Raw genomic sequence first — 10,265 nt, forward strand, 5'->3', positions numbered from 1 at the left:
AGCTCATCTTTCAGCACATGGGGACAGCCTGCTCCTGTGCCTTTAAGATTTCCTTCTTGAAGAATGTCCACCCTTCCTGGTCTCCTTTGCCCTTCGGGACTGCCTCCCAAGGGACTCTGTCAACCAGGCTCCTAAACAGGCCAAACTCTGCCCTCTGGAAGTCCAGGGCAGCAGTTCTGCTGACCCCCCTCCTTACTTCCCCAAGAATCAAAAACTCTATCATTTTGTGATCGCTATGCCCAAGATGGCCTCCAATGGTCACACCACCTACAAGTCCTTCTCTGTTTGCAAACAACAGGTCCAGCAGGGCTCCTTCCCTAGTTGGCTCCCTCACCAGCTGTGTCAGGAAGTTATCATCTTCCACACACTCCAGGAACCTCCTAGGCTGTTTCCTCTCTGCTGTATTGTATCTCCAGCAGACGTCTGGTAAGTTGAAGTCCCACACGAGAACATGGGCTAGCGATTGTGAGACTTTTCCCAGCTGTTTATAGAATATTTCATCTGCCTCTTCATCCTGGTTGGGTGGTCTGTAACAGACTCCCACCATGATATCTGCCTTGTTGGCCTTCCCCCTGATTCTTACCCATAAACACTCAACCCTATCGTCACCATCATTAAGCTCTAGACAGTCAAAACACTCCCTAACATATCAGGCTACCCCACCGCCACTCCTTCCTTGCCTATCCCTTCTGAAGAGGTTATAGCCATCCACTGCAGCAATCCAGTTGTGCAAGTCATCTGACCATGTTTCTGTGATGGCAACCATATCATAGTTTTCCAGCTGCACAATGGCTTCCAGCTCCTCCTGTTTGTTGCCCATGCTGTGTGCATTGGTGTAGATGCACTTCGGTTGGGCTATTGATCCTGCCACCTTTTTGGGGGGAGAAGCCCCAATTCCTATGTGACCATTCTCAGGTGCTTCCATGGTTTCTAACACATCAATAACTCTCTTTAACAAATCAATAACATATCCACCGATAACCAAATACAGGGTCTAATATCAATAAGCATGATGTATGGCTGCTGTGCTGGGCCATATGGGAAGCCAGTGGGCAAATACACTGTGCCGTGTGGCTGGCAATGGGCAGGGTCTGCCCCAAAAGTTTGGCAACCACATAGATGCTATGGACAAGGGTAGGAAATGGTCTGCAAACTCTCAAAATACAACATGGTGTTTGCAGTCAGGCAGTCTACAGAATTAAAATACAGTGTTCTGAACACAGAAAAGATTATATAGACTCTTACTCGCAGACTAGATTTTATGATCAAAAGCTGTGGATTTAGGAAATATTAAAATTATGTACATGATATTTTACAAATTGTTAACATTAAGATATTTTTCAGTGCAATTAAACATATTTTGTGCAGCACCTATAACCATGGGAGCAGTTACCTGATATTCCTTTCCCAGACTGACGTTCAGCTGTATTCTTAACCTCCTTGTGTTTTTAAGGCTTCCCACTTTAGAACCTCTAGTAAAAGTATTGTTCTTTACATCAACTTTGGTTCCAAGCACTCCTCGGAAAGAAAATAAAGCAAATCAAACCAAAACACTGCCATAAAATAAAATGAGAAAGCGAAGAGTTTTGCAGTTACCCAGGTACGCCACGAGATGTCAGAATCTGCAAGTGCTGGTTTCATAACAACTGCCACAACTTGAAATAACACATCCCTTTTTCCTCTGGATATCTGGGGGTTTTTATTTCTAATCTTTTTCTGTCTACCTACTGTTCTCTAGACACAGCTTTAGCATAAATACAGAAACCCCTTACATGGGAATAACCCTATATGAATTATTACGGCTACCAGAGGTAGAAATAAAAATTTGTTTACCAGTTAAACGTAGAAAATGTATCATGCTAATGTGAGATTTAAAATGTTTTTACTGGGAAACCACCAAGCTTTTTGCTCCTGATGCTGAATCACAATTTTTGTTTTTCTCCAAAAAGCTCAGTTAGTTACTGTATTTTTTTCCTGTTATCTTGCAAAATAATTTTGAAAGTTTATTTGCCCCCAACTGCTTACTCATCTATTGACATGTTCTATTATTTTTCAAAAAAAAACCTCTACCTCTCGTTCCCACAAGCACCATTTCTGCAGAACGAGAGCAGTGTTCAGTCTCTGGCCCCATTCACTTTTTTCCAGCGCAGCATTTATCCCGTGCTGAGGAACGTAGGACGGAGCCCGTGATCAGAGCTGTTCCTGCCTGCCTGCAGCAGGGTCCTCGGGCCTCAAAAGAAGATGTTACCTCAAAAGAGATACCCTCTGCTATTCTAGAAAGGGAAACTTGTTACCCCCAAAAGATGTCATGCTAACCTTACAGGAGACTGACTGAGTTCTAAAAGATCTCTCTTCTATTCTTTCCAGAACATCTTTTCATTGACTCATACAGCTGTAAGTATTCCTGTTGACTATATGTACTACCAACTTCCTTTAGCATTTTGTCCCATTCTTGGTCCCTGGGATCTTGGCACAGTCACACACAAAAATCTTCTGTCCGTCTGTTAATGAGCTCACTTTTAAGCCTACTGGTACAGGTGCAGAGCACATGAAGATAGAGCCCATGCTCGGGTGGCTTGTTAAAATCTGGCTCGTGTGAGCTAAGAATAGCACTGACGGTTTGACAGCAAGGACTTCTGCACAGGTTGCGTAAGTCTTCTGGGGGGGCACATCCCATACTTGGCCAAATGAGGGCTTTAAGCACGTGCAGAACTGCAGGAGTGCACTTAGATCCCACCGGGCACAGAGCTGTGTGGCTTGCTGAAGATGAGAAGGCTTAAACTTGACCTTCTTCTTAATCAAGTGCTTATGTTCTTTGCTGGACTGGAGCCTCAGGCTTTGGTGTCTCCAGCAGCAAGCTTTTAATCTTTTATTTTGGCATCTGATCTAGGCCATTCTCTGGTGTCATTTAAATGATCAACACGGAAATGTTGTCATCTAGGAAAATAACATAAACTTTTCTCTCCTGTATTTTGGTATACCTTCCTTATGCTGACAATGAGGGTGAAAAATATGTCAACAGCTACTGTTATACTCTAAAATCAACAATATAACCTTGGCCACATCATTGCAATATTTGTTTATCGAAATGTCACTCTATAGTATATGCTTTAAACTTGTCCAAAACACATATGAACATCTTTCTGAGCTTCTTCTCAGCCTTCCAGTTGAGTGGGCAGCCATCCACTGTGTTCTCTTTGTTAAAATCACATTGCTTTTTTTTTAATCATCTTATGAAAGCATCCAATTAGATACTCGCTTTTCAGTCTGAGGGCAGCCTGGAAACGAATAGATGAGACTAATGGAATCCTAATGGCCTGTAAAAACGAACCTTTTATTGTGATATTTTAAAGCTCTTAATGGGTTCTCTCGCCTCTGTTGCTGTCTGAGTGCAGAATATGGGCACAGTCCTCTAACATGTCAAGTGAATTTGTTTAAGCAAATAAATAAGAATATATTTAATGCAGATATTTAAACTCTGAAGAGCTCTTATTTTGGTCTGAGTGACAAATAGAAACCAAGACTATAATTGCTGCGTGTCTGTGTTCATGCTGAAGATGAGTAGGCAGGACTTGGCACATGCTCGCTATCTACCCAAAAAGAAATATATGTGACATTTTAGATGTTGACAGCTTAAAAAAATAGACCAGGGTAGCCAAGAATTATAGTATGACTTCAGTTATTTAATTTATGGGCTGACTTGTCTAATGCCAAGCTAAAGTGGTGAAGCACTTAACTGAAGTAAGACAGATGGTCAGTGAGTCAACATTTCTGTGGAGAGTGATGCTTTTATCCATTTTTTCAGTTCTCTTAGCATTATTATCACAGTATTGATCCTAGCATTGGATTTTGTATCAATTTACGTCACCTGATATCATATGATCAGGATAAGAGCAAACATAATCTTTCTCCAAGAAAGATGCAGTTTTAATAAGCCTTTTGGAGAAAACAGCTGTGGCAATTTTCATGGAAAACTAGCGGTCAACCCTCTGTTTACATACATATTTAATCCCTTTAAAAGCATTCTTCTGCATACACATTTCTGTTACATTACCTTTAAAAACATTTTGTTCCTTGCTGCTTAGGAAGATGTCAGAGATCCATAATGCAGGACCTCCTGTTTTGAGCACCACTGTACTAAACAGTACCAAACAGGCTGCTGCTAGCCCTGTTTTACAATTTTTCTAAAAGAAATTATTTTAGGGGTTGGAGGGTTTTTAAATCATCGCAATAAAGTGTTCAGATTTTCGTGACTTAGCAACTTCTAAGATGGAAAATGTTACAACTGCATTTTTGTGACCAGGTTTACTGCTCAGGTAGGTGTTAGTCTCTGCCTTTTCCTGCTCTGGTGCTCATGGGTAGAAACAAACAAACATTTTTTTTTAATTCTCCTCCACATCCTGTATCTGGGCTCTCTGGTGATACAGATCACTTGTGTAAAACAGGAGCTTTGGATGTCTTCTGCAGCTGGTGGGAGTGCACCAAGCGCCTGCAGCAAGTGCTCCTCTCGGCCATGCCTGAAACAGGCACTCCTCTCAGCAAACCAGAGCCATGTTCATGGTCTGTAAGAGGTGGCCACGTTACAGCACACCGTGTTATTTATGCACTGGGCTTGTCCACAATTTTTACCTTATTATCCCTCTCCTCCATAGGCATGACAGCTTCCCGACACAGGCTGGTCCACCAGTCTGCCTGGGCAGGGAGCTTCAGTGACTTTGGTTTTCTCCCCTTAGTTCCATTCTCTCACATAATTCACACAACCTTCTCCATTTTGATTTGTTTTACTTGCTCCATATTTGCATTTTTGCAAATGTTTTTGGTCAGAAAGGTGAAGAAGGAGGTGTTGGAGTACAGCTTTGTAATTGCAATGAACTGTCTTTACTGGAGCACTGCAGTTCACCTGCAGGGCTTTCACCTGGATATAGGGACAGTAGGATATATGCATTATATGGTGCTACAATAACTTTATGCCCAAACCACTATGTGCTAAACCACTTCCATTAGTATAATCTCATTTCATGAAGGAAAAAAAAAAAACAAACAACTGTCTCAAGATAAAGAACCTTTTCCTTTACTCTGGCTTTTTAGTAGAATATCAAAGCTAGTCTAGAATACAGGTCTTGTGCTTTCAAGATATCCAACCACTTGAACCCACTTAACTTAGAAAAATACCAAAAGCTCCAGGAAAGGTAAGACAATTTACTTTATTCTTATAGCACCCTGGAAGTAGAGGGTTATGTGCAGCTCTTGCAACAGACTGTTACTGGTGCTAAAAGTTTACGTGGGTTCATGATTTGACAACTTCATGGAAGAGAAATCCATTTGGGTTTCCTAAATGCACAGGTATCACAAGACTTATGAAGCTCGTAAGCTGAAAATGACTGGAGAAGACCCCTAAGATGTGATGTGTGTGCTTGTCCTATTCTTGTGCTTTTGCCTAGACACCCATTGGATTCATTGAGTATGTTTGCTCTTATGTTCTTACTCAGACAACTTTCTGGAGAGCCAGTCCAAGACAGAGAAAAGATCTTTGCTGGGAACATGAAGCACAGTGTCCTACACCATCCTTACCGAGTGAGTGGTAGGAAACAGTTTCCAAGCACTGTGTGGTTTGGCCTCTGGGAAGCTGCTGTCACCCGTGTTGCTGGTGGCAGTGTTCAGCACACACACAAAAAATAAAAAAATCCCTGGGTATTCTTGCTCTAATTTAAACCCAGCCACAGCCTGCTCAAACAAAACAATTTTGTGCACTCCCAAATTAAAGTGTTTACATGGAAAACAAACATTTCTCTCTGAGGTGAGCTTCAGAAAATATATTATGGATTGATAGATTTTGATCGTGTCACTTAAAAAGCTATTGAAACCAACTCACTCAAGTATTAGAATTATGAGACAGTGCTAGAACTCATAAACAACAGACCATGGCTCTGCTTTGAATAAAATTTCCTGAATTAAAACTCAAGAACAATAGGATTTATTAAAAAGTGACTGTTCCTATAGAAAGAGTGTTCCCTGTAGAAACAATCCCAACTGCATGCATAATCAAAGTAATGGCAACAAAGATTGCCTCCTTCTTAGTAGTTTAGCTTTGGTTTTGCTTTTTGACCTTGCAAATACCTGCAAGTATAATGTTGAAAAATGACTGAACTCAGCAATTACTATCCTGAATCCACATAAATGTTTCTCTCATTGAAGAAGAAAATATCTCTCTCTTCTTTGTTTTTGGGTTGAACCATTAAGATCTCTGGGTGAGAAAGGTCCTACTAATCAGTGCTGCACTTGAGGAGCAGCGTTAGTCGTAGGGTCAGTGTGATTTCTCAGCAGCCATGCACCGTCAGGGCTGAGCAGCACTCCTGCTGTTATTAAAACATGAAATTCCAGCAGTATACACCAAGATGAAGTGATGCACTTCAGCACTGGGGCCACCCTCATCCATTACACCAGTACAGGTAAGGTCCACGTTAACCCCATCCCCACCAGGCTTGGCTGTCACTGCTCCTGATCCACAGCCCCTCCTCATGGGCGATGGCAGCAGCAGCAGGCAGAGGGGTACAGAGGTGTGACCCCTATTTGAAGCTCCTGAAACCCTTGGAGGCTGCTTGAGACAAGTGTCCCTTTCACCCTGCCCTTGCTACAGCTCTTGGTGTACAGTTAGAGAAATCTGCATTTCAGGAGGCCACATCCCAGGTTACTGTCGATAGTGTTGTCTCCTGGCAGTGAATACATACTGCAGTCTAAATTTAGTGTTAATGGAGCTAACAGGAATTCTGGATTTGAGTTGAGCCAATGCAGGGTTTTGAGTGAAAATATCCAGAGAGAAACTCTGCACCTCTAACACCTACTGAGCTGGGACTGGGGCAACTCAGCCCTGCCGCAGCGCTGCTCCTCACTCCTTAGGGATCATCTAGGGTGGGCTCAGCTCTGGACTGGAGACTCCCAACTCCAGATCTCTGGTTGTAAGTGTCTGCCTGTGAGCTAGAGGCTGCTACAGTTCCCCAAGCATTGATGTTTAATGCTGTTTGAGATGCCTTGAAGACTTCAGCGTGGGGCAGGTAGGAGGGCAGCGCAGGACTTGCAGGAAGCCCCATGCTCCTCTGGGACAGCAGTTGGGTACCCGACGAGATCCCAGGCGGCATTAGGCACCCGCGCTTGGGCTGCTCTCCACTGTATAGAGCAGGGGCTCAGACGGCTGGCTCACATGCACATCCTATACTTAAACACATAAATGTCTACAAGCCAAAGATGAATCTCACCTCTAAAGTAACAGAAATGGGACACAGTAATAAATAATTTTGAGATTCATGTACTATTACTCTTAAGTATTTCTTTTAAGTAGTGCCCGAGGTCCTAAATCCTTGCAGCGATGAGGTCAGATTTTGTACTAGTGATGCTTAAAAGCCAGCTGTCTCTGTGGAAAGGGTTTCGGGTACCAGGCGAGCAGGGCAGGGAGCAGGCTGCGGCAGGAGCGCAGAAGGAAAGGCACAGATGCGTTTAAAAGCTTACAAGGCTGAAAAATGGTTGATCCCTCCTGCAACTGCCTCTTCCCGAGGCAACCTGTAACTACCTGAACCTGAGGTATGCCTTCGAGTGTTTGGTCTGTCACTCGCAGGGCAGAATCTGGACCCCTTCGTGTATGTGGAAAGAGTAAAGTAAAGGTCAATACGAGGGTGGCCCTTCACTGCCTACTGCAAAAGTGACAGACAACGGACAGGTCAGTCGCACTTCAAGGGCAATAAGACTGCCCTTCTGAAAGCAAGGAGAAGAATCTCTTTAACTCCGGTCTGTGACTTTGCTCCAAACTGACCTGCTGATTTGTAGGCAAAGCCACCTAACTATTGCACTTCAAAACAAAAAAAAAGGTTCTGCAATTTTTTTCTTGGCCCATAGTGCATTTTAGCTACTTTTTCATTACTTTTTCTTCCCTTGCTAGCTCTCCCAAACAATAGATTTTTTTCCTTTTCTTTTGTCTTTAAAAGAACAACTTATTTTCTGCATTTATTAGCATTCAGATCATTCCTTATTCCTGGTAATTTTTCTTTGTTTATAATTTTTCATAATAGGTAGAATATTCTCAAGATTCAGAAAGCATTTGGTTATCATTTTCCTCTTCTGGCCGATAGATGGGACTCTTACCTCTGATTTCTCTCTTTGCTCTTATCGCGTAGATAAACAGTGTAAAAACCATTCTTGAAATCTGAAACCTGAGGGATACATGTTACCCCACGTCTCTGAAAAACATAAACAAAGGACCGATGCAGCTGTTGGCAACTCAAATAAGCCAGATACTCAGGATGCTGGAGACAACAGAACCTCGGATTAGAGCAGGTTTATCTTTTAGACAAAGTGTTTCATGAACAAATTAAAACCACTTACCATTCTGTTTTTTCCTCCCAGGAAGGATACATATTGTAGGAGTCAGTTAACATGAAAAATAACAAATAAACCAGCGAACAGGTCAAGTTAGGGGAGTTAATCTTGACTTTGTTCCTGTTGCCTTTTAATCTTAGGCACAAGACTGTCCCACAAATTGCTAAAGCTTATCAGGAGCTTGCCTGCGCTTGAAACACTGCATTTTGTTGGAAGGTAAATGGTTCATGGAAATATCAGTTTCAGCAAATTTCTGGTGAAACATAGGTGGGGCATCAGTGGATTCCAGCCTGATGGAAACCCACCAGCTCCTGGGGTAGACCTGAGGACTCCCATGTTTCTGCCAGCTTTCCTGGCTGAGAAATTGTTGGTGGAAATCCTGGGATATTATCAGCAGCGCTTGCAGTCAGTGCCCTGAACTTGATGGCAGGGAGGCTGGGACCTCTCTGCCGGCTGCCCTGCCTTGCGGGAAGCCCTTTTGCAGACAGTCAGGGAGTTGAATGCCTGGAAGACCTGCTATAGTTAACCTGGTGTTCAGTGATTGCCCCTCCAGGTGTAATTTCCATTGCATTTCCTTTTTCCAGCGAAATGCTTTGATTATTTTAACTTGTCTTTGCAGATTTTGGACTGGAAAAGAGAAGATGAAGTCCTGCAGCAGAACTGCAGTGTCCCACAGCGGAATACATTTTATTTTCTAACTCTGGATATGGTTGTGAAATAGTGAGCAGTTTTGTCTGCAGGGGTGCATTGCTTTCTGTTGCTCTTGTTGCAGTGCTGTACCTGCACATTTTCTTTTAAAGCGTTCCCATGTGTTTGTTTCCCCTGTGCATTGTGCCTTGGGGGGTGGGAGGGGGTTGCCCCACAGCCCCTGCTCGGCAATGGCCTGGTTAACACCACATGTTACGATACGAATGTGAGCATATGCAGTGTGTGTGTGCAACAAATACACAACGCTGCCTTGAAGACATTTGCCCCAAATTGATCACATTAAAGAGGATGACGCCATCAGTCCCCAGCTGATGGTGTTGAAGTGGGAGATGACCGTCAGCCAGATTAAGCAGCAACCAGGGAATTATGCGTGACTTTTGACACAAAGGAGTCACCCAGAAAAGAGATATGAAAGGCGCATGAAAATCTGTGACAAGAGAAAGCAAAGGTAATACAGAGCCACAATCAGACTGGGTTTGACACTGCCAGGAGTCACCCCACCAGCATCACCGCCTCTGCCCAGACCAGACAGAGCATCATCCCTGTGGGTGCCATGGGGTGCCGTGGGTGCCTGTGCCCAGCTGGCGAGGGACAGGACAGCAGCACTCGAGGGGACCCATACCTGCAGCGTGCAAGCCTGAACTCACAGGGTGCTGACATTTATACGTTTATTAACATTTCCTTAAGTGTCTAGCATTGTGGATATTACTGCTATCATCCTAATTTTACAGGACACTGTCAGGAGGTTTGGCCTCAGTGTGTGTCCAGCTGGACTTTGTGCACTGAATGCCCATGGGCAGCTGGAGAGCTGTAGCTGCACTCCTGGGGCGTCTTGTGCTTTAATTTCATCCAGATGAAATCAATTTCATGCAGAAAGAACCCAGCGCTCCAAAACCATTCCCAAAGCATGGACAACAGGGGCAAACAGGAGTGTTGCTGGCTGACCCAGCAGAGCAGCTAGTGCAGATGTGCCCTCAGCTGAGTGGAGTAGGTGACCATCACGTGGGTGTCGCAACCAGCAGGTCGGACCAAAGAATGACCTACAGCAGAGGGGTATTGAAAACCTGAGTGCTGAGCTGCCTGCAACCAGCACAGCTTTGCAGATGGCTTGCCTGCCTATCCCATCCATGTTTTGCTAGCAAAATGAACAATGATGTCATCGCGGCCTCATGCATTCCTGTAATAAAAAT

Source organism: Mycteria americana, chromosome 2 (genome assembly GCF_035582795.1).
Source record: "Mycteria americana isolate JAX WOST 10 ecotype Jacksonville Zoo and Gardens chromosome 2, USCA_MyAme_1.0, whole genome shotgun sequence".
NCBI lineage: Eukaryota > Metazoa > Chordata > Aves > Ciconiiformes > Ciconiidae > Mycteria > Mycteria americana.